Source organism: Lucilia cuprina, chromosome 6, assembly GCF_022045245.1.
Source record: "Lucilia cuprina isolate Lc7/37 chromosome 6, ASM2204524v1, whole genome shotgun sequence".
Classification (NCBI taxonomy): Eukaryota; Metazoa; Arthropoda; class Insecta; order Diptera; family Calliphoridae; genus Lucilia; species Lucilia cuprina.
The window spans coordinates 31,005,765-31,022,491 of record NC_060954.1 but is presented as its reverse complement, the minus strand read 5'-3'; positions in this window follow the sequence as shown (position 1 = coordinate 31,022,491).

The following is a 16,727-nucleotide window of genomic DNA, read 5'->3' as shown; positions in this document are numbered from 1 at the left end:
TATACTGAGATATCAAGTGTTTCAATCGAATAAATTAAATACTTTCCTATTTTCATTTCATTCATGAGCCAATTAAGCTGCTATTAGACGACATGTATTTCACATAAGTACTGTACTTTTTTTATGTATGTAATTCCGATTGTATGTCAAAATTGTTATTTCACATACCATTCTTAATTTTTGCTATCACACCAGCCTGTGTTTTTCCATATGACATAACCTATAAATGTAATAAATGTATAATAACCTATAAATGTAATTAAAGCTGTCTTTTTAATGTGTAAAAATTGATAAAATTATAAATTAGTTTATTAAAAATTCAAAAATACTTAATTTTTAATGTTCTTTATTCAATTTTTTTAATTAATTTTTTCGAAAAAAAATATTTTAAAACAAATCAGCTGTTTTGTTTGTCACACGAAAATAGAGCATGCTCTAATCGAAAAAAATACATGTATATTTCCGCATGTATTTTACATATGTAATGTTTCATATGTATCAGACGGTACATACCGTTTTACAGATGGAAATTTTGACAGTACATATGTAAAATACATGTCGACTAACAGTACCTTTACATTTCACATACATACATTATGTATGTATGATACATACATATGTACTTTAGGGTGGGCCCAAAATGGAAGTTGCTGATGTTACTACTGGAAATGAAAAGTTTGCTTATTTTAAGACACCATTTCCCAAATAAGCAAAATATTACAAATATTGTAACTTTTCGGAAAATTTATAGATTTTTAAAATTTTTACATAGAATTACACAGTGCAATAACCATATACGGACACACCTATATGACAAAAAACCAAAAATAAGAAGACCCGTGCCCTCCAGTTTTGCCCAAAGTCATGCACTTTTTTAATTATAGGAATCCAAAGATGTGAGGCATCGGTGCCATTTTGGAAAAAGTGATCATTTTCTTATTCTTACGGTTCTATGGGAGCTATGCGAATTAATGAACCGATTTTATCAATATTTTCAATAGGCTTCGTCCATGGGCCAAAAAAAGTGTATGACAAATGTCATCTAATTATTTTGAATATTGCGACCTGTACCTTGCATACAAGGTTTATATGGACAACCAGACGGACGGACATAGCTTAATCAACTCAGATTGGTATACTTTAAGGTGGTTATACGAATATTTTTCTATGTTACAAACATCAGCAAAAACCCAATATACCCTGCCACTTCCCCCCGGGGGCATGTTACCTTGGTGAAAGCTACATCTTGGTGTTATTGCAATATCCCGGGGAAAAGAGGTGCTACCAATACCTCTAGTCTGCCGGGACTATAAACTGGTGATGATCAGATGTATCCTCGGCCTTTCCGTGGAATGATCTGGCATGGGGTCTAACCAGAGTACCATATAATCTGGCACTACGGGTGGCCGGTTGCCCGCAGGACCTAGTCCTGGCCGGTCAATTGGTTGAGGTTCCTTCGGGATCCACGTAGTGGCTGTGGTTGAAACCCAAATCGCGGGGAGAGAATGTTGGTTTAAGGACTGATATATCCTATACCTAATGGGATGGATAATTCTCTCTTCGAACAGGTCTGTGTACAAAGCAGCATATGCCGGATTCCTAAACCCGATTGGTATTTCTTACCGGTCGTGTAGTGGGACGCCGGTATATGCTGGGGAATTGTCAGGTTAGTATTCAATGGTTGCCTGTCATCCCGTAGAGCGATCTTTATGATCATGGGAATGGAACTGATGCGGAAATAGGTGAAAGATCGGGAAAGTCTCCATATATTGGAGATTAGTACTGATTTAGTATGCCTTTTTACGCTTCGGGGAAGTTCTTCGGTGCTGTTGCCATCTCAACAGGATATATTGATACATGCTACGCGACTATTTTGTCGGGGCAGTTATTGGAATCAATTGACTTTGGAAATTCCTATTTCCTTTGTTACATTGATCGGTTCATAAAAGAGGGATCCTGGTCCATTTTGTTGGGTATTTCGGACTACCAAATATGTCTCTAGGTGCTGTTGCCAAACCAACAGGGCCATCTCAGTAGTGTGGTTGCGCGGGCTTAAAGAGGTTAAGGAATGCACTGGAGTGGGTCATTAGATGATGGGGATTGCATTTTGAATAATGCAATCTTTCATGACATCATAAGGGTGGTCACCTTCCGGTTTACCGGAAGATTGATTTTACCTGATGTTGGGACTCGTCACCCCCTTCTATTGACTTTAGACCAGTGATTGCTTTTTCCTTGTCGGGGTTTGCATTGGGTTTGATCCCATGCTGCCTGTCATTCCGCAACGGGGCTACTATGGCAAGAGATTAGATAGCTCGAGTACTTCAACAAAGTACTTGTACATGGACCGGCACAGCCATGTACAAAAATTGCTACCTGAGTTCTTCATTGAAGAATTCAGGGGCGCGGGTAGACCGCCTCTAGTCTATCCTGTGGGTGAAAAAGACCACCGTGAAATTAGGCCGTCAAGGCAGGTGTTCCCGTTAAACTCTCGACTTCATACCCTGCCACTATAGTGGTATATCATTATATCAGTGTTACCAACTCGTCCAAGAACAGAAGCACCATGAGTGTTCTTCGAGTAAAAATTTCCAAAAACGTGGGCACCATTACTTTATTACACCTTTTATAATTTTGAATAATTTTACAAAAACATTGGACGTTCTGCATTACGAATACTCTTTTTTACTAATGACCAATAATACGAATCGCAAAATCTTTTCATTGTCTACTCTGTAGTACGAATAAAGGTAAACTTTTCTATTCGATCGTTCGAATGACGTTATAGGAATTTTTGCTTACGCATGAATGAAGTTTATGTTATATTTCTACTTTAGTTTTGTAAAGTATTCATTACAAGTATTTTGTGTTTTTAACTGTCACATTTTTCAAATATGATGTGGCAATCCCTTTAATACTAAAATATATAATCAATTTATCCATTTTATATAAATCAAATATTTTCATAAAATATAAATTTAATTTTGCTTTAACTTTTGATAAAGAAAGATTGTTTTAATAATAAAATAAACCTCTATAATTTGGTGACCCCGAAATGCCTACAACACGTTCACCTATACGTGAATCTATTGGAGATTCAAGTTCTGGTAGTTCTCAGGAGAGGTCCGTCTTGGATCAACCACGATTTCTCATATTATTAAAGATGATTCTATATATCAGAAACTACTTCAGGAATTTCCTAATGTAGTGACCATTAACTCATCACTTCTAACAGCTAAAAACACTAAAGCGTTTCATTTTATTGAGACAACAGGAAGACCTGTGACGGCAAAAGTCCGACGATTAGATCCTAAACGCTTGTCAATTGCAAAGAGAGAGTTCCAGTTTATGTTAGATCAAGGAATAATACAACCATCGAAAAGTGAATGGTCAAATCCTCTTCACATGGTACCACATGGCTTCCATGTGGAGATTATCGTTTTCTTAATCAAAAAACGGTACCAGATAAGTATTCGATTCCCTTAATAACAGATTTTAAATATAATTTAAAAGGGTGTAAAATTTTTTTCAAACTGGACCTTGTACGTGCTTATCATCAGATAGGAGTTAATCCTGCTGATGTACCAAAAACGGCGATAATTACGCCCTTTGGACTTCAAGTTTCTTAAGATGCCTTTTGGACTCAGAAATGCAGTTCAAACTTTCCAACGCTATATGGATGAAGTGTGCAGAGGATTAAATGTCGTCTTTGTTTACATAGACGATGTTTTAATCGCTTCAAGAAATGAAGAAGAACATCTTTCACATCTTCGTTTATTACTAGAACGTTTTAGTGAACATGGAATACTAATAAATCCTGGAAAATGTACATTTGGTGTAAAAGAGGTTGACTTCATTGGATTTAAAATATCTGCAGATGATATATCGCCAATGAAATCGAAAGTTCAAGCTATAATCGATTTTAAAAAGCGTAGAACTACGAAGATTCTTAGCAATGCTAAATTTCTATAGACAATTTCTACGAAATGGAGCAGAAATTTAAGCAAGACTCAATGACCAAACAAAAGGTGCTGTTAAAAATGATAAAAGTCTCATTCCATGGTCTTCGGAGTTGGAGAACGACTTTAATATGTGCAAAGCCGAATTAGCAAATGCAGCTATATTGGTACACCCGGATTCGAACGCAGAAATTTGTTTGAAAGTAGACGCTTCAGATGTACTTAGCAATGGGGGCAGTACTCGAACTACTAGAAAGAGGTGTTTGGCGACCTTTGGGATTTTTTTCAAAAAAATTATCGATAACTGAACGTAACTACATCACATACGATCGAGAATTGTTGGCTGCATATAATGCTATTAAATCTTTTAGACACATGTTAGAAGGTCCAAAGTTTGTGTTGTTTACTGATCATAAACCTCTTGTTTTTGCTTTCAGTCAAAAACCTGAAAAAGCTAGTCCCCGTCAACTTCGCCATCTTGATTTTATCGGCCAGTTTACAACCGATATACGGCATATCTCAAGTAAACATAATACAGTGATGGATGCATTATCAAGAGTAGAAGAAATTTCGTTTATTAACTACGAAGAAATCGCTAAAGCGCAAAAATTGGATACAGAACTACAAGAAATTTTGAAAAATTCATCAACTGGCCTAAATTTGAAACTCGTGCAAATACCTAATAGTAGTTTTAAACTATATTGTGACCTTTCAACAAATCGAACAATACCATTCATACCTTTGAAATTTAGAAAGACAATATTCAATAATATGGTTTAGCTCATCCCGGTGCTCGAGCAACAAAACGTTTAGTAACTCATAGATATGTTTGGCCTTCAATAAAGAAAGACTTCATACAGTGGGTAAAATTATGCCAAGATTGTCATTCGTCAAAGATTTCCCGACATACAAAAACTGCAGTTCTTAATTTTCCTGTTGAAACCAACGATTTTCAAGTATTCATTTAGATATTGTCGGCCCATTACAACCATCGGAAGGTTATCGTTACTTATTAACAATGATTGATCGGTTCACAAGATGGGTCGAAGTTGTCCCATTGGAGGGAATAACGGCAGAAAAAGTTGCTAGAGCATTTTTTGAAAACTGGATTTGTCGTTTTGGATGTCCGCAATTTATAAATACAAATAGAGGTAGACAGTTTCATTCAAGATTATTTAATGATGTAGCAAAGATGGTCGGTGCAAAATTGCAACAAACAACATCTTTTCATCCACAAGCAAATGGGATGGTGGAAAGATTTCATCGAACATTAAAAGCAGACCTTATTTCACATAAAAATAAACAATGGACAAAAACATTACCAATCGTTCTCCTTGGTCTACGAACAGTGTTTAAAGAAGACATCAAAGCATCACTTGCGGAACTTGTCTATGGCGAAACACTTTTTTACCAGGAGATTTTTTTAAAAAGTCTGAAAAAGATGAAAATTTTTCAAAATTTTTTTTTTCGAATTTCGAACACACAATGGAAACACTACGACCTAAACCAGCTAGCAATCACTCCAAACAAGCACCATTTATTCATAAAGATCTTGATTCATGTACTCATGTTTGGTTAGAATGTGAAATACGAAAACCATTAGATCCGACATGAAAAATATTTTTAAGTTAAAATTGGAGCACGAACAGACAGTGTTTCAAAAGATCGACTCAAACCTGCCTTTGTTAAAACCTCGATTAATGAAAAACTATAAAATTTTATATCGTTTAATATTAATTAAACTAGGAGGGGAGTAATGTGGCAACCTCTTTAATATTAAAATATATAATCAATTTATCCATTTTATATAAATAAAATATTTTCATAAAATATAAATTTAATTTTGCTTTAACTTTTGATAAAGAAAGATTGTTTTAATAATAAAATAAACCTCTATAATGAACATTTTAAAACTACTTTTAGATTTTCTTATTTTATTTGATTGAAATCTTGATGATGCAATAGAAGAAATTGAATTGGATAATAAACCCAATGAGTATTTTATTAATTGCTGATAATAACTCTTTCAAGAACAATATTGAAGTATTAAATTAGTAATTATTGAAAAGGCTGAAGATATGAGTTCAGAAAGTAATAGGGTAATTCCAAAATAAATCAACCAAAAACCCCCCTTCGATTTTCCTCAAATCAGGAGGATATCATTATATGAAATCCAAAAAGCCAAATGTTACAAGAAATTCAAAATCGACTTTCACAAAACCTGCATAATTTTATACTCCTACAATTAAAACAACGTTTATATAAAGAAAATTCTAAAAGCGAAAATATATAAGAAATACTTGTTTAATTTAGGAACATGTGCTGGAATGAAAAAAGGTATACATAACAAGTCAAGAATTAACAGAAAAAAACAAAATCGTAATATACACCCTACACCTATTACAAAAATAAAATGTGATTTAGTTGTCATAATAAAGCGTCAGATATACTTAAGCCATTTATTGTTGATTAAAATTGTGGGCATTTAAGTCAAATTTTGAAGGGGTTCAGTTGTATTGGGACTAGGTAAAATAATGAATCGATGTTTTCAATAGGTGACATAGAAGATCATGTGCCAAATTTTATTGAATAATCTCCAAAGTTGCACACTGTAGTTTGATTACAATGTATACAAGCCCTATTCGGGGGTTCAGTTGTACGGGAGTTAGGTAAAATTCAGAAAATGATTCTGAGCTGATTGGTATACTTTAAGATGGACCAATATTATTGTGGGTTACAAACAGCACAAACCCAATATACAGTCACCACATATTCTAATGTTTCTAATAGGTAGTAAAATATTGCTGAAAGAAATAATAATAAGACATTAACAAGTTGTATAAGAACAAAAATACATTTTCCAAATATAATTTCAACACTCATAACTGGCTTATTATAACGAAATTCAACACAAACATTAACAAAAATCGCTTTGCCAAATTTAGTGACGATCGGCTCATATTTGAACCTACCCCTCATTTTACATCCTCATTACAAAATAACCCTCTCTTAATAATATGTTACACAATAATAGATCGGAACATAATTGACCGTTTTCCTCACATAAGATCTACTTCAGAAAATGACTCTAACGCTCATAGCTGATCTAATAATATCATTGTTGAAAATACCCCCACAGAAATTCGTCTTAAGGAAATGACTTTAAAGCTCAAAACAGGCTTAGTAATACCAGCATAGTGATAAAATTTGCCATAAACAAGTTTATAAGAACACAAATATCTGTACCAAATTTAATAAGGATGGATTCAAAATTGAATCTACCCCACAACAGGCTAAAATAGAAGTATAGTGATGAAAATGGAACCATTAATCAAAGTTACAGAATCTACCCCACAACAGGCTAAAATAGAAGTATAGTGATGAAAATGGAACCATTAATCAAAGTTACAGAGTTGTGTTTATTGTTTTGTTGGTTTTAATACATTGCTCGTTAATTGAATCGTACAAATTTTTAAATATATAAATATTGTTTTTATAAAATAAAATGTGAGTAATGAACTAAAGAGCCACAGCTCCACATCTAAAGTTTACTATTTTTAACCAAAGTATAAGAAGTAGTCCGACTCTCATATATTAGAAATTACTCTCTTACGTGTATGAGTGCCGTGTGCATAAAAAAATATATAGAAGTGTTACTGAGCGTAAGAAATATTACTCTCCCACATGAACAAGTCCTGTCCCAGCAGTTCGACAAAGAGTCAATGCATACGAAAAAGACAGTAATTTCCACTAATAGTTAACCACCTGGATGATCATAATTCGTATGTTTTGGGTCATTCGTCACGAATGTTCCGTATGTAATCGAGAATGAAGACAGTCGTCACTTTGGTTTCCTCTTTGTAAGCGGGAGCGGAGACATTCGATTCTTTACTGCCCTCAAGTAACCTAGAGATTATACTCTTAAAAGTTGTTTTTTTTTTGTACTGCCGAAAGAAGTTATTTTACTCATCTTTTGGGGAAATGCTTATTACTTTCTACTAATATGCCACCATCTGGTGGACTCAAATTTATATCTTTCGGGCCAATCGCCACATTATTGTCCCATAGTATTCTAGAGAGTAGACACTTGAAATTTTTAAATTTTAGTTCCATTAATATCTTACCACCTGGCTGACTCCAATTCGTATGTTTTTGGTCTTTCGTCGAAAATAAACTCTTTGTAAACGAGAATGAAGACAGTCGTCACTTTAGCGTCCCCTTTGTAAGCGAGAGCGGAGGCAATCGTCTCTTTACTGTCTCTTAGTAGGGTGTAGAGTGACGATTGACTTCCTCGTAGGACAAGCCCATGTTAAAATGGTTGGTCACCTGGGTAGTCAGGTGGCTAGGGGCCACCACAAGTGGTAGGTTAAATGGTCAGTTCGGGACTGTCCCGTCGAACTGCTGGGGTGTGTATTTAATACACTTGTTTATATAAAATAACAAAAATATGGAGGTGCAAAATGCATCCGAAAATATTATACCCTACCACATTGCGAGTAAGTTATAATAAGTTATATTCAAAAGATTGATGTTTGGATAATTGATGAATGTACTGCTCAATATATAAATATATAGTCAAATGTTCCTATATATATGTACATTATGTTGAGTGGAATTTTATAGACTATTATTGTTTATATAGCATGTTCCGCTTACAAAATGGACTAATTTCTTATAAAATCGACGAAGTTGTAACAAACTTTAAGACATAATCAAAATATTCTTCCCATTAATGTGATGTAGGATGTCTTTAGACTGCATTGCTAAATGTTTTGTTTTTGTCAAAAAATATTGAAAACATTGTTTTTATTTTTTTAATATATTAAAATGTCAATATTGGTCCAACCCAGCAAACACATAGATTTTTTTTTATAATTGAGAATAATTTTAAATTAATAACTTTCTTATAATGGTCAATTGAAGTTGAATAAAAATTGCTGATTCAAAACAATATAATATTAAACAAAAATATTAAAACTTTTTTAACGATAGAGTTTATGTTTATTGGGTTATATATTATTGAACTAATACATTTTCACGACTTAGGTTTTTAACAGCAGACTAAAGTTCTTAAGAGAAATTTAAACTTGTCACAACACTTAAAAGTTTACCTTACTTTTTTGGCAAATTTAAAGGATCGTACGTGAAATTACGATTAACCACAACAAATCTGTAATTTTTTAAAATAGTTTTTTTTCACACTTTTTAAATAAAATTTTGTTTATTTTTCTTAAACTGGTAAAATATAATTTTTCTAATTATTCATATTTTATTTTGTTGTTGTTGAACTTTAACGGTCACTCGCAATGACATCCCCATGTTGAATTCAACAGTAAATAACATTGCTAGTGAGTGGTTGTTAGTTGATATCGTCCTTGTCGAACTAGTTCTTCGTACTGCAGGGACTTGTTATACTTTGCTTTTAACAATATGTATTTGAAAATTTAAATTTTCCATTTGACATAGAGTATAAAAAAGTATGTTGAAAATTTATATCACTTTTTTCTAAAATGCTTTATAGTCTACGATATTTTCTCTTAACAAAACTTCAAATAAAGTTTACACCTTTTTTACATTTAGTACTCAAACATGTTCATACGTAGATTATATAATAAAAAATAATAGAAATTTTTATAAATATAAATGATTTTTGAAATCCGATTTGCTCGGAAGGTTTTTGTACCGAAATGCCCCGACTAAAATTTGTTTCGTTATTTAAGCAATACTGGCTACAATATAGTGATAGTTAGGTCCTATTTTGTTTATAACGCTGAGGTATATATGCCAGATGTTTGCAGGTATTTCTACACGTTTTTATAAACAATATATGTATGTACATTAGGCGTATAACTAAAATTGTAACTAACTACAGCAAACGAATTGTGTATTTCATAAACATTAGTAAATTAAAACATAATAATTACACTGTAAGTAAACTTTATTAGGAGATATTGCAACTTGAAGTTTGAGAAGCTATTTGTTATTATACATACATTCCTCAAGAGACTTTTAAATCTACTCCATAAAAAAGAAACCTTCTTAAAAATATCTCTAATGTACATTCAACGTTTTTAAAACATTTTTTATTTTTATTATGATAATACTGGTTTTCTGTCTCTTAATTGCATTACCAAATAATACTCCGTAAAATCAAATATTAGTTACAGTGGAAACAACAGTGTTACCTAAATATTTTTAAACAGTCTCATAATATTAATGTAAACAACAAATTGTCATCCTGGACCGATTTCAAAAACGTATTTTTCAATTTACTGTATAAAAAATACATATAACAATATGCATGTAACTGTATATACATATCGAGGTACTAATAGTCTCTATCTAAAATAACACAAGTTTTCAGGAGGGCAAAATACTGTTTAATTCGCTAGTTCGTGAAGATTTTTAAATTTTTGTCTACAATATATTTTTACAACTATATTTCTAATATTTGCAAAATTATTCACAAATTTATATCAGATAGATTTTTTTTCTACAACATTTTTTTCCAGCCTTCAGATAGAGAGTTTTTTATAGAAATATATTTTTTATTTGATTTAATATCAACAAATATTATATTTTATGCAATTTAATGAAGCAATATAAACCAAATTATTGAAAAAGCAACAGCTTGTGAGGTTTTGGTACAAAATCAATGTTATATGGCTAAACACGGCAATAAAATTAATCAAATTTGTATCATAATGAGCAATATCTCGAAAACTTTTAAACCGATTTAAAATATTTTTGCGGATTTGTGTTCAGCATGTCCAAATTAGTAAAAACAAATTATCCAAAAATAATAGAGTTTGAAGCAATTTTTATATAAGATAGAGAGTTTTGCATTTATAATTTTTCTTTTTTTAAGATAGAGAAATTTAAAAATTGTTATTAAATTGCCAAACAAATTTTTTCTTTTGAAATTTATGTCACTAGTGCGGGATAGTTTTCTGGATATTTTGCCATCAAAATCTTATTTTCATGAAAATAACAGATAGAGACTATTGAATATAGTCCCTCGATATATAATATGGGAGTACAATTAAATTTGCTTGTACCAAATCCGTTGTTCATCCCAATTTTGCGTATACCTTTGTTAAACCCTACACCACTTTAGTGGGTAGGGTTTAACCGATGTTTGTAACTTACCTTAAAGTATACCAATCGGTTTAGAATCGTTTTCTTAGTCGATTTAGATGAAATTTGGCACACACGCTTTTTTTTGAAGGGCGAAGCCTATTGAAAATGAATAAAATCGGTCCATTATTTCAACTAGCCTCCATACAAAAGAGCACCCGAAAAGGGCTTCTGGGCTCATAATTATGTTAAATTTTACTGTATATCGATAAAAAGCGGCACAACTAAGTTTTATATAAGCCTTGATGACCTTGCTAAATTGCATAAAGATCGGGCCTCATTTGACCCTAGCTTCCATACAAAGTCCCCTTCAGAAAATTACTTGAATTTCCTAAATTAACTTATAAACACAAATATCGCGATGAAATTCAGCACAAATAAATATTATATAAATACATTCACAAAACTTTATCGGGCTTGGTCTTGGACGAAGCCTATTGAAAATGGTAAAAATCGGTCCATTATTTCGACTAGGCCCCATACAACCTTACCGCCCAATATGGCTTTTGGGCTTATAATTAATTTAAATGATTTATTATGTTGACAAAACTTAGTTTTATAGAACTCTAAATTACACTACCGATTTTTGTAATGATCGGGCTTCATTTGACCCCCATACAAACTTCCCTTCAGAAAATGACTTAAAGGTCAAAATTCACTTACAGACACTAATGACACTTTTAAATTCTACATAAATAATATTGAAGTAGACTTAACTCCCCCTACCAATATTTATAAGGATAGGGCCATATTTTGCACTATTCCCCTTTGAGCCCTCTTGTAAAAAATCTCTTTTTTTGCCAAAAAAAAAAAAAAAAATATTCCGAAATAAAGTTGAAAAACAAATCAAATGCTTTATTTTTTTAAACAATCTCCATTTTTAACATACATACTAACTGGTGTAGGGTATCATATGGTCGACTACTCCCGACCATACATTCATGCTTGTTTTTTTATTAGAAGTTTTAATAAAAGTGCTACTAATTTCATATTTTATTTAAGTTAATAAGTGGAAAAAGACATTAAAATATTACATTTATTTGTTTGGTAATATGCACGAAATTGTTAGGAAAATTATTCGCGAATAGTATTACAATTTTTTGTAAATTTTAGTAAAAAAAGTGTTAATGTAGTTTTATTAATATATTGAAAAAATTTTGGAATTTTCATGCGAAAACCTTGATTGCGATTATGGAAAGTTTGTCACTTTTTTGCTTAAAAATATGCATAATTGTTTTAAATTTGTATATAAAAATATGTATGAACCAAATTGAATCCATCCAAGAAAATCTATATTTTATGGGCACCTCTAATGTACATGTATATTATAACGGCTGTATTCATAAAAACTTATTTTAGGCTTATTAAGCAATTTTAGACAAAATTCGAGAAAATTATATTCACAAACGTAAAATAGCTTTAAATACTGTTAACAAACCATTGACAAATATAAGAATTTTATTGTAGGCTCGACCTTTCTTTAAGACAACAATAAGCTGATTTTTAACAAATTTATTTGTTTGTATTGATTGTATTTGTTGATAATTTTAACTAATTATGTATTCAAATCCAAAACAATTATTTTAACGTTTAAAAATTTGATTATAATTTGAGAAAAAATTTGAATCTAGGCATTATTGGATTAATAGATGCATATTTGACAATATATATATATATATATATATATATATATTTTTTTTTTTCTTAAAAGTTAATTTTATAAAATTAATTTTATGAAATTAAGAAAACCAAATCAACGAATATTTTGGGTTTTTAACTTAAGGTGTGATTTCACTATTATGTGCATTAAAAAAAAATAAAATAACAATATTTTATTAATACAAATGTAAATCTTTTTGTAAATTTCTTATTTAATTGTGCGTCAACCACTACAAAACTGCAGGGAACAATTTTATGAAATTTGGAATGTTCGTTTTTAAAATTTGGATCAGAAGGCTGAAAAACTGTGTTCTAAAACTACATATGAATGTATATAAGTACTTAGGTGCATATCACATCGAAATTTTTAAATGTATTTACTATAGTTATTGGAAAAAAACAACTTATGTACATCATTGGATGTTATGGACTAAAATGTTTTTTGCTAAAAGTTTAAAATTTCGGAAATACATCGAATGTTCATTATATGTTGATATGGTGAATCTTTGTCCGTCCCTCAATGTTAAACTCTTAGATATATTTTGATGAAATTTGCTACACAATCTCTTGCCCAGGAAATGGGTGCATGGCACAAATATTACCAAGAATCTGTTTACACAAACCAGTTTCGAATTCAGCACTGATTAATCCTTTAAGTTGCTATTAGACGACATGTATTTAACATATGTACTGTCACTTTTTTATCCATATGTAATTCCTAATGTATGTCAAAATTGCTATTTTACATAAGATTTGCTATCACACCAGCCTGTGTTTTTCCATATGACATAAGCTATAAATGTAATTAAAGCTGTCTTTTTAATGTGTAAAAATATATAAAATTATAAATTAGTTTATTAAAAATTCAAAAATACTTACTTTTTCATGTTCTTTATTCATTTTCTTTAATTTATTTTTTTTCGAAAAAAATTATTTTAAAACAAAAAGCTGTTTTGTTTATGTTTGTCACATGATCGAAAAAATTACATATATTTCCACATGTATTTTACATATGCAATGTTTAATATGTATCAGACGATATGTACAACTTTTACAGATATAAATTTTGACAGTACATATGTAAAATACATGTCGTCTAATAGCACCTTTAGAAGCGACTCACTTGGTCTCAGGGTTTCGACTCTTTTAAACATTTTGGCTGATAATTTTGAAGAGAATCCCAAAACTCTATATATTTATTAGCTCTTTTCTAGAACTTTTATTTGATGCATGCAGAAGTGCGAATTTTGATGTAACTTTTACTAACATATTCTTAATGTCTTGTTATTTGTTTCAAAACGAAGTATTGAAGTTTTCTTATAAAAAATATTTTAACAGACAGATTTACTACCGGTTAAACGATAAACGGATATTAAGATTGTGGCCCTGAAAGTATCAAATAAAACTCAGGAGTATCACTGTACTTTTGAATGTCAAATAGTATCAAAAATCGTACCAATTTTGCAATCCTTGATGTGTTGTTATTGGCTACAATTTTCAAATTTTCAAATGTAAAGCCCGGATTAGGTAAGAACCTATAAAATGGGATTTTTTGGTACTTTTTTGTTTTTCAAAAGGTACTTTTTGAATTTTCTAAAATACTGAACTTATAAACATGAAATTAAGTTTGTAGAGTCGAAATAAGGTGATAACCGAAAAAAAAGGAATTTTTGGTACTTTTTTGTTTTTCAAAAGTTACCTTAGAATTTTCTATAATATAGAACATAGAAACATGAAATAAAGTATATAGAGCCCTGATTAGATGAAAACACATAAAGGGGGACTTTTTTGTACTTTTCGTTTTTAAAAAAGTACTTTTTGAATTTTCTATAATATTGAACCTAGAAACATGAAATTAAGTATGTAGAGCCCGGATTAGGTAATAACCCATTAAAGCGAATTTTTTGTACTTTTTTGTTTTCAAAAAGTACTTTTAAATTTTTTTATAATATTGAACCCAAAAACATGAAGTTTAGTATGAAGAACACGGATAAGACGATAACACGTAAAGAGGGACTTTCTGGTACTTTTCGTTTTTCAAAAGGTACTTTTTTATTATTCTACAATATTAAACCTAGAAACATGAAATATGGTATATAGAACACGGATTAGGTAAAAACCCATAAAATGGATTTTTTTGTACGTTTTTGTTTCCAAAACGTACTTTTAAAAATTTCTACAATATTGAACCTAGAAACATGAATTTAAATTATATTACATCAATGTAGAACTAAAATATTTGTGTTAAAAATATGTTTTAATAATAATTTCATATTTTAAAATTGTAACAAAATGGTGTACCAATGTACTTTTGAAGTTCGAGTTGTACCAAAAAAAGTACAATTGTACTGGAGGTGTAACCAACTTATATGTGTGTGTATGTAGTATATTTCTATTAGAGTGGATCAGTCTCTATGGGAAGGATCCGGAATATCACAGATATGACGTCGAATAAAAAAAATTATCTAAGAGTGAAATGTAGATAAAAATTGATATGTGAAATATTACGATCGGATTTAAAATGGCTACTTAATATATACATATACTACAAAATGTTTATGGAAATGTTATTAATACATCTTTAATCGTTGAGGGTGACTGTGCCACCCTAATGTACATTAGATAATTCCGTGTAACTGCCTTTGGAGGAATATGGGAATGCCTCTCAATCGATGCGTATACATGTACTAAAACAATATATATTTTTTTCCGTAACGGATCTCAGCGATGTAAGGAAAATATTTAAAATTTTTTTAAATGTTCCTCGAAAATGACATGAGCTGATTACGAGAAAGATATTACTTTGTAGCATACATATCGATTTAGAATCATTATCTTAGTCGATTTAGCTATGTCCGTCCATGTAAACCTTGTAATCAGAGTATAATTCAACTACTAATTATTCGATTTTAACTAAGACTGTGATTTTATCTTTATTATCAGTTTGTGCTTTCTAAATATTACGTCTCTGTCCCACTGTTTGAATTATAATTTTTTCTAATTCTTTTCTTATTCAAATTTTATACTGTGGCAACACTGCATTTGAATCTCTCTGATTTCTAGTTTTGTTACTGTGTTAAATGATTATTGTTGTATTATTTTTTGAGACTCGATCTGTTTTGACAGTTGTGCTCTTAGTTCAGTTATTTTACGTTGCCTAACCCATTCGGTTCAGACATTCGGTTAGATTATTAATATTATTACATTTATGCGTATGAAAGTAATAATAAACGTGAAACTTGCAAAACAAAACAAACCGTGTATTCTACTCTACGATCAATCTAAATCAAATTAAAAAAAAAACAAAAATTATATCAGTACACATAATAGGCCTGCGTGTGTGTGAGTGTATATCTATGTACATTGTACATAATAAAAAATAATAATAAAAATTATAAATGATTAAATCAGATGTGCTAAAAGAAAAGTAAAGCAATGTTAACAACTTACTATGTAGTAAAATTTACCCACGATACAGATACTACATACGCATACATATACAACAAACATCTAGATGAAGAGAAATGTACCATTTTATTAATGATCATTTAATGGGCAACGATATACATATGTACATTAATATTGCCTTTTTTCTACGACAGTGTCCTAACTAAAAAGTTACGAATTTTTTAATTGAGCTTTACGAACTTCCCACCATTCTTAAGAATTTTACATAATTTTGAATAATTAATTTACCTACAGATACATAAATTATATTTATGTTTTTGCATATAACAAATTGATGTTTTTTAGTTAGGATACTCTTGAAATAAATGAAACATATGCGTATATGTACATACGAATATACCAAAAATCAGCATATAGGTACATACATAGTTATAAGATCAGGATTACAATTATAATAACAATATACATGCATATATTTAATCTAAATATAGACACAGACTTACATTTATTCATATGTATGGGTATATGCATTAATTAATCAAAGTAAGAAATTAATTAATTAAA